General features: G+C 30.5%; 2 non-coding genes across 2 annotated transcripts; both read right to left on the bottom strand.

Moving 5' to 3' along the window:
- Window positions 1-2,215: 2,215 nt before the first annotated feature.
- On the bottom strand, window positions 2,216-2,295 carry TRNAL-UAG. Its single transcript has one exon. It is a non-coding gene; the product is annotated as a tRNA-Leu (tRNA).
- Window positions 2,296-9,007: 6,712 nt separating this feature from the next.
- Window positions 9,008-9,087, bottom strand: TRNAL-UAG. The gene has a single exon. It is a non-coding gene; the product is annotated as a tRNA-Leu (tRNA).
- Between the last annotated feature and the right edge of the window lie 716 nt (window positions 9,088-9,803).

Here is a 9,803-nt window from a genome sequence, read left to right as displayed (position 1 = left end):
AGAAATATCCCGTGGTTTAAGTTGTTTTAATTTGTTTTATGAAGAAATATCCCGTGGTTTAAGGTACCACATATGTATTGAAGCAATCATTACTGACCATCCAATATCTGAAGGTCGGTAACATCAACCATCAACATTGGTATTAATTAAGAATATTTGGACAATGAGACAATTAAGTCACCATGATCCATCCTAATCAAGGAGTGTTCAGAATTTTATTTTATTTTTAATTATAAAGATCAATGCCAAGGACCTTGTAGTCCAGTGGCATCCTAATACTGACTCTTGTGCTTCAATAGGTTGAGAAAATAGTTATGAACAGATACTGCATTGTAATATTATTTAACTTGCAGCTCATCATAATAAAATAAATACATAAATTGATAAATTTAATAATTCAAAATTAAAGAAATTAAAGTTTAAAACTTTTTAGGTTTTGGCCCGAGTTAGGTTAAGATTTTTATTATTTCACTTAACTTGAACTAACCCATATTTAATCAGACAATTATAAATGTGATAACTATAAGCTAAAAGGATTGAAGAAAAATAAAGTTGATTTTTAAACCTTTTTTTGGGTTGTGGTCGGAGTTAAAATTTTTATTGATTTATCTGCTCCAACTTAACTTAGATTTAATTTTTTTTTTTTTGTTAGTACTACGTATCTGTTCATACATACTTTTGATTTTTAAACCTTTTTTTGGGTTGTGGTCGGAGTTAAAATTTTTATTGATTTATCTGCTCCAACATAACTTAGATTTAAATTTTTTTTTGTTAGTACTACGTATCTGTTCATACATACTTTCTCAACCTAATAAAACAGTTACCTCCACTGAAGCTCAAACGCACTCTCATCATCCATGTGAAAGTGTTAACCGGGACACCGGATGCCATTAGACCACAAAGTCTTTGGCTAACTTATATTTAATTAGATATTGATAATGTAATAATTCTAAACTAATGAAAATGAATTAAAAATTATGTTTTAATCTTTTGTGCTATAAGTCAGGTCGGACCAAAACTTTTATTGTTTATTCCAATTCAATTTGACACATATTTTAATCAGATTAGCACAACCTAATTTAAAGGGCAAATTATTCTGTGAATTCATACACAGTTTATATACTTAATGTTCACAATTTAACTTTTGAAAACTCACAATTTGTATACCACGAAAACACAATGTTAATATATATGTAAAAATTTATGTAATTACGATGGTGCATTTGAAAAAAAGTTTGATTGTGTATTCATGGGTTTAGGAAAGGTTTATGTAATTATGATGGTGCATTTGAAAATGTTTGCTATGTATTCGCAAATAATTGATAGTGCACTCAAGATCTATAGTAGTGCACTATTAGTTATCCGTAGATGCACTATTAAACATTTTGAAATGTATCATTCTAGCTAATTACATAATTGATATTGTGTTTTGCTCTCTTCTTTTAAAAATAAAAAAATCATTAATTTAACGCCCTTTATAGATGGAGAAATAAAATTAGTTGGCATGGTTTCATGGAACTACAATTATATATTTTTCATCCATATACAACCCTTAATAATTATGAGTAATTCAACATGTACTCTCAATTTGTACTAAAATTTTATACTCTCTACGATTTGACATTCTTTCTTTGATTTTTAGTAGGGGACCATGATGTTTATCCATTTATTTTTTTCTTCTCCAATCAAATTTGAACATAGGAGTAAAAGTTGAGAGTAAAGTTTTGAGAGTACATAAAGTATTTTTCGATTATTATATATGACTTTTGGTTAAGTAAAAATGATGTTTTTGTCTCTTTTTTTTTTTTTTAAGAATTATGATGAAATCCGAAAATACCCCAGAAAGATAGCAAATTAAATGGTTGGTGCTTGCTTGGTTAGGCATTTGGCTTCAGTAGATGAACAACAACCAACCTACATTTACATATCAATCTCAGTAACATATATGGCTGCAGAGATTCATTTGACTTACTGTAGAACATATCATATTATCATTTATTTCCTGAAATGAAACCATAGTATCATTTATTTCCTGAAATGAAACCATAGATGTTATCTTTTTTTTTTCTTTTTTGAATACTACTGACTCTATTACAATGTAATATCTATTCATAACTACTTTTTCAACCTATTGAAGCACAAGAGTTTGATGACACTCTAAGAATGCTTATTGCTAAAGCTAAAATGGTGGGTAAAGGGTTCAAAAACAAAGAATTGACAGCTGTGGGATTTGAACCCACGCCCTTTCGGACCAGAGCCTAAATCTGGCGCCTTAGACCACTCGGCCAAACTGTCCAAGTGATCATTTTTTTGATATGTTTGTATATATACAAAAGTAACATTCAAGTGGGCTTGTAAATGTAGAAATAATTTTATTTATACAATTTTATCTATTTTTTAGAAAATGAACCAAACATATCAAAATTGTTTTTCAGAATGTAACCCAACATTTAAAAAAATGTTTTCTAAAATGACTAATTTTAAAAAAAATATTTTTTCAAAAATATTTTTCTTCTTTCCAAATGCAGTCTTAGGTCATTTTTATTTTTTCTTGTTAATTTCTATTTTCCTACTCTCGAGTTATATTTTGTAATACCTATATTATTTTATTTTTGTGTTTATTGTTTTTATTTGTGAATCTTTACATGTTGAATGATTTTTTTTGTTTACAGTTTACTTTAGAAATATAATAGTGATGTGTATTATGCTCGATCCTTATTTGATACATATTGCATATATGGAGCCTACGAATTAGAATATCCTTAAATTAAATTCGTCTCTCAACTGTCAATTTTTCTTAAACCATTTCTCATGACCTTTAAGTTCACCTACGAGAGTATAAAATGTTGAAAGCAGTGGCGGATCTAGCATGGGGACAGTTGCCCCCACTCACCCACCTCCAACCCTACCCCATATATAGCCCTTTTATGTATATATATGTGTATAGTATATGTTTAGATATAAGTATATGAAAACATATAAAAGTAAGCAATTGATTAGCTAGCTGAATTGATTGATGCGCGTTTAGAGTGTTTGAATCCTAAAGCCTTCATCCTCCTTTTGCTTTTTAAGTATTTGATTTTTTAAACTACTTTTGCCCCACTGAAAATATTTTCTGGCTCCGCCACTGGTTGAAAGTCAAAACTACTTGAATTTACTAAAAAAATTGGTAGCTTCTTAAGAATGTGAACAATTTCAGTGTTTTGATTCGTCCTAACATTAGATCACGAGAGTAACATATTAATCAATCCTTTATACTAACATTAAACCAATATATATACATTTCAAGCTCCACTTATATAAGTTATATAACCTTGCTTTTATTTTGCTACCATCTGCTATCAATTTGCTTATATTTTCTATTCAAATGGTCGTACCTCCTCGTGCAGTCGGTGTGCAATACACCTCCTCGTGCAGTCGGTGTGCAATACACCACTATATATATACAAATATACATCATTCAATGCTAGAAAATACACCACAATAAAAATATACAAAAACACTAAAAAACACACCACATACCCGAAATAATACACTATAATTTTCCTGTCTCTAATGGTGCATATTTGTGTTGTGAATGAAAATAGTTGCTAAACCAGGTAGGTATTAATGTACCCATATTTTAGCAGAAAATGCATATTTCCAGTTAAATAAAAAAACTTCCAAGAATCAAGAGAATTAAATGCTAAGCAAATAAATATATGAATGGAAATAAATAAGGAAGAGAATAGTAAAAGGCAAAAATGATTTTAGCAGTGATGCAATGGGATAGGGACAGACAGTGAAGAGAAAGTGCAATAACTTCCTTTTTACTATGCCCTCTTCAGTGGCTAGACAATAAGGCTGAGATAGACATAGACTGCTACTCAGAATAACCTATGCTAAAACATCGGGTATATGCCTTGCACTACAATGGATAACCTAGTCTCCTCAGACTCCCCCAAAATTGATCTTCAATTCTTTTTCAATTGAAAAATGACAAAAACCTGGTAATAACGTTTTCAAAACCCTTCTTTTCTGAAAAAAAAGGGTTTTGAATTTTAAACATAATAAAAATTGAATTGAAACTCAATGATAGTTTTAAGTTTCCAAATAGGATAGATGAGAGAGGAAGAAGTGAGAAAAAAAAAAAGAAAAATTAACGCACCCATCCTGGCGCGTGCATGTCACGTGCTAGACTAGGCAATAATGTTGATCTTCACGCACGTTATAGCTTGTAGCATTAATTTGGTGGGTCACACGCCAGACTAATCGATCTGACACTCTGATTATCTCCATTAATGAACTCTTCATTGCTTTGTTATAATGAAGATTTACTAGCTTCAATTCTAGGATAAACATAGGGAAAATTAAAGAACTCACTTAAAATCCATTGGGAGGTAAAGGAAATCATATTGCAGGTGGCTCTCCAGGCAATACTCATCTAGAAATGCCATAAAGCTATCATATCCCTCCTGAGCACATCATAACGAAAGCAAGAATTTTTTTTAGTTTATGAAAGTGAATGAGAATAGTTGCTAAACCAGGTAGGTATTAATGCACCCATATTTTAGCAGAAAATGCAGATTTCCAGTTAAATAAAAAAACTTCCAAGAATCAAGAGCATTAATTTCTAAGCCAATAAATATATGAATGGAAATAAATAAGGAAGAGAATAGTAAAAGGCAAAAATGATTTTAGCACTGATGCACTGGGATAGGGACAGACAGTGAAGAGAAAGTGTAATAACTTCCTTTTTACTATGCCCTCTTCTGTGGCTAGACAATAAGGGTGAGATAGACTGCTACTCAGCCGTCGTTAAACAGTGGACCATGGTCCACTATGCATTATGGACCATGGATCATGGTTGATATTATAGTGGCATTATGGACCATGGATCATTGTTGATATTATAGTTGTGTTGAACTGATACTGTAGTTGTATTAAACGGATACTGCAGTTGTGTTGAAAGGGAACTGCAGTTGCGCGGAACAAAGGCCGTGTCATCCGTCTGGAATTGAAGTTACGTTGAAGTGATATTGCAGTTGTGTTGAACGGATACTGCAGTTGTGTTGAAAGAATACTGCAGTTGTGTTGAACCGATGAACGATCTTTGTTCCGCGCAATTACAGTTTACTTTCAACACAACTGCAGTATCTTTTAAACACAACTGTACTATCCGTTCAACACAACTACAATATCAACCATGATAATCACAATATAATTTGCGGCTACTCAGAATAACCTATGCTAAAACATCGAGTATATGCCTTCCACTAGAATGGATAACCTAATAGCCTCAGACTCCCCCAAAATTGATCTTCAATTCTTTTTCAATTGAAAAATGACAAAAACCTAGTAATAACGTTTTCAAAACCCTTCTTTTCTGAAAAACGGTTTTGATTTTTAAACATAATAAAAATTGAATTGAAACTCAATGATAGTTTTAAGTTTCCAAATAGGATAGATGAGAGAGGAAGAAGTGAGAAAAAAAATGAAAAGTTAAAATTTATATAAAAAAAATAAATAAATAAAAATTAACGCACCCAGCTTGGCGCGTGCATGTCACGTGTTAGACTAGGCAATAATTTTGATCTTCACGCACGTTATAGCTTGTAGTATTAATTTGGTGGGTCACACGCCACACTAGGCATTAATTTTGCGCTTCACACAAGTTACAGCTTGTAGCATTAATTTGGTAGGCACCACAAAATCCAAAAAAACTACTCCGTATATATTTGCAAGGAGTTTTGAAACACTCTCTCTCCTCACCTTCTCTCCTCCATGTTGAAATTTTTTTTCTTAAAAATCGTGTAAAATCTACTAATGGGGAAGGCCTAACCATCAATTATCACATTATATTCTTATGGACACAAATTTGTGTGGGTCTCTCTCACATATAACAAATTTTTATATAACTATAAAAAAAGGTACATTTTTTATATATTAAAAGTACATTATGTGGGTAGTGAAATGTAAATTATATAATTTATGTAAATTTGGCCTAAGGTCAAAAACCTAATTTATCAAATAAAATAAAATAAAAATTACTACAAAGAAAGTGCCGGCTTCATCACTACCTTAATGCTTCTTGGAATCCAATCCAACCTGAGTAGCCATCCATTCCAAAGCTGCCTGAATTCCCAGAAATTCCAAAACCTGAGCTGCCTGCATTTCCCATTCCAGAGCTTCCATCGAAGCCATGATCCAGGTCGTCTTAAACGCTTATATATATGTTCTCCGATCCGCCATTCTCTGAATGTTTACAGTTTAATTCATGATACATCATATCCATTTGTATAGTATGTATTTACTATTTACATGTCGTGTATTCCCATGCATCTTAGATTCAACCAATGGGAGCATATATATGTTAGATATATATATATATATGCTACTCTATCACTTGTACTCGTACTCGTCTTTCAACTCTTATGTAGTGGTGGTATATATCATATATATATATATATATATATATATATATATATATATATATATATATATATATATATATATGTGTGTGTGTGCGCGCGCGCGCGCGCTTGCTTTTGTACTTTAATTATTGTTGTGTTTTCACTTGTACTCAGTCTTTCAATTCCTATGTAAGGGTGACATATATGTACTTGATTTTGTACTTTAATTGTTGTTGTGTTTTAACTTGTACTCATCTTTCCACTTATATGTAGCGGTGACATATATACACTTGCTTTTGTACTAAAATTGTTGTTTCGTTTTATGAAGAAATATCCCATATGATTTAAGGTACCACATATGTATTGAAGCAATAATTAATGACCATTCAATAACCGAAGGTCGGTAACATCAACCATCAACCATCAACATTGGTATTAAGAATATTTGGACAATGAGACAATTAAGTCACCATGATCTATCCTAACCACCGAGTACAGTGGACAGAATTTTATTTTATTTTTAATTAACAATAGTTGCCGAAAATTCTAAAAGGTGTTTTTGGCCTGGGTCTCTACTTAGCTTCCGGTGGACCAGTAGAAAATATAATAGGGTAACCTAACACAACCTTCGAAAATATAATTTTGTTTAATCTGCTTTATTGAATATTTAAATATCGACAATTTTCATACGGTGGGCAATTGTTATCCATCTCACTGAGAAGTCCTCCGACTCCAAGCCCATCGCAGCCCTTTCACTATCGCCCATGCTTCAACCTCACCCGCGTTGCATGCATGCGTTCACATTACGCTAAAAATTTGAAAAATAATTTCTAAAAGATGAGTCATTTTACATAATATATTCTCATTTTCTATTATTTTACTAATTGTTATAACACATTCTTTTTCTATTTTGTTAAAAGTTTAAAAAAAAAAAAACACCTTTTGGGTTCTTTTTCTAAAAAAGGAATAGAAGTCTATAACAAAGTTATTTATTATAGAATATTTATTGTTTTAATGATGATAATAATTATTACATATATTGAAATAAAGTTATAATTTTAAATTTATAATAGTTATAAAGATCAATAATAACTATATTAAAAAGATATAAATAAATAATTTTTAACTTGCAACTTATCATAATAAAATAAATAAATAAATTGATAAATTTAATAATTCAAAATTAGAGAAATTAAAATTTAAATTTTTTATTATTATTTCACTTAACTTGACCTAACTCATATTTAATTAGACAATTATAAATGCCATATCTATAAGCTAAAAGAATAGAAGAAAAATAAAGTTGATTTTTAAACTTTTTTTGGGTTGTGGTTGTTGGTCGAGTTAAAATTTATATTGTTTTATTTAGTCCAACTTAACTCGTATTTAATTAGATATTGATAATGTAATAATTCTAAACTAATGAAAATGAATTAAAAATTATGTTTTAATCTTTTGTGCTATAAGTCAAGTCAGACCAGAACTTTTGTTGTTTAGTCCAATTCAATTTGACACATATTTTAGTCAGATTAGCACAATCTAATTTAAATGGCAAATTATTTTGTGGATTCATACCTAGTTTATATACCTAATGTTCACAATTTATCTTTTAAAAATTAACAATTTGTATACTACGAACACACAATGTTAATATATATGTAAAAAAATTATGTAATTACGATGGTGCATTTGAAAAAAGTTTGACTATGTATTCATGGGTTAAGGAAAAAATTATGTAATTATGATGGTGCATTTGAAAATGTTTGCTATATATTTGCAAATAATTGATAGTGCACTCAAGATCTATAATAGTGCACTATTAATTATCCTCGAATGCACTATTAAACATTTTGAAATGTACCATTCTTTTTTTTTTTTTTTTTGAAAGAGAAATGTACCATTCTAATTACATAATTGATACTGTGTTTTGCTCTCTTCTTTTAAAAAAAAAATTCATTAATTTACCGCCTTTATAGATAGACAAATAAAATCAGTTGGCATGGTTTCATGGAACTACCATTATTATATTTTTTTCATTAATTTAACACTTGATCATTATGAATAATTCTACATGTATTTTCAATTTGTACTTACATTTTATACTCTCTAGCTCTGATTGCTTAATTTAGTAGGATATTGGCATGGTCATCATGTTTATCCTATTTATCCATTCCGTTTTTTCTTTCTCCAATCAAATATGAACATAGGAGTAAAAGTTAGGAGTACATATATAAAGTATTTTTTTATCATTATATATGACTTTTGGTTAAGTAAAAATGTAAATTTTTTCTTCGGAATTATGAGAAAACCCGCCAATATCCGAGAAGGATAGCAAATTAAATGGTTGGTGCTTGCTTGGGTACGCATTATTTAAGATGGAGATGGCATCTCTATGCATGGCTTCAGTAGATGAATAACAACCAACCTCAATAATATATATAGCTGCAAAGATTCATTTGACTTACTGTAAAAGTGTAAAACATACCATTTATTTCCGGAAACAATAGATGATATCTAAGAATGATAATTGCTAAAGCTAAGCTAAAATAGTATCGATGCCGTAGAACCCAAGCACTATATTCATTTCGGTGAACCAAAAAAAACCCAGTTAGAATTGATAGCCGTGGGATTTGAACCCACGCCCTTTCGGACCAGAGCCTAAATCTGGCGCCTTAGACCACTCGGCCAAACTGTCCCAATAGTCAAGTTCTTCAACATGTTTTTATATATATATAAGTAACATTCAAGTGGGCTGGCAAATGTAGAAATAATAGTCTGTATAACAAATCAAAAAATGCGTTTTGCATTGAAGTGATATTGATTTTACAAAAAAAAAAAAAAAAAATTCGTCTGTCACAGACTCATAGTGTTTTATCATAATGTTTTACAAAAAAAAAAAATTCATATATGAAATCATGACTTACAAGTCATCATAATGTTTTATCATACATTAAACATACAATGGGCAAAGCATGAGTGTAAAAATTTCCTTACTTGGATGGCTTATCTTGCTTCAATTTTTCTTCTAGTTTCCACAAGGCAATTTCCTTTCCTTCTACCATAATCATCCAACAATCAACACAACAATACACACACATATAAGCATATAACAAAATCATATAAAGGATTCTACTTCTAAAACTACCCAAATAATCGAAATAATGGATAGAACTAGGAACTTACTACTTCTTGAAGGCTTGTGATCCCAACACTTGAACAAGAACAGGAGGAAAAAAAATTTTTTTTTTTTCTTTTTGGGAGTATTTCGGCCAAGAGAGGAAAAGGGAAGAGATGGAGATTTTTCTTCCACTTCACTACACTTAGGCTTATGTAGAAGACTTTAATTTGAAGAGGGGATCGGAGTCCAAATTGCTTGTCTAGTCATTTAAGCTCCCAAGATTGGTATGACTA

This window comes from Ipomoea triloba, chromosome 13, assembly GCF_003576645.1.
Source record: "Ipomoea triloba cultivar NCNSP0323 chromosome 13, ASM357664v1".
Taxonomy (NCBI): domain Eukaryota; kingdom Viridiplantae; phylum Streptophyta; class Magnoliopsida; order Solanales; family Convolvulaceae; genus Ipomoea; species Ipomoea triloba.
This window is presented reverse-complemented; position numbering and strand designations above follow the sequence as displayed.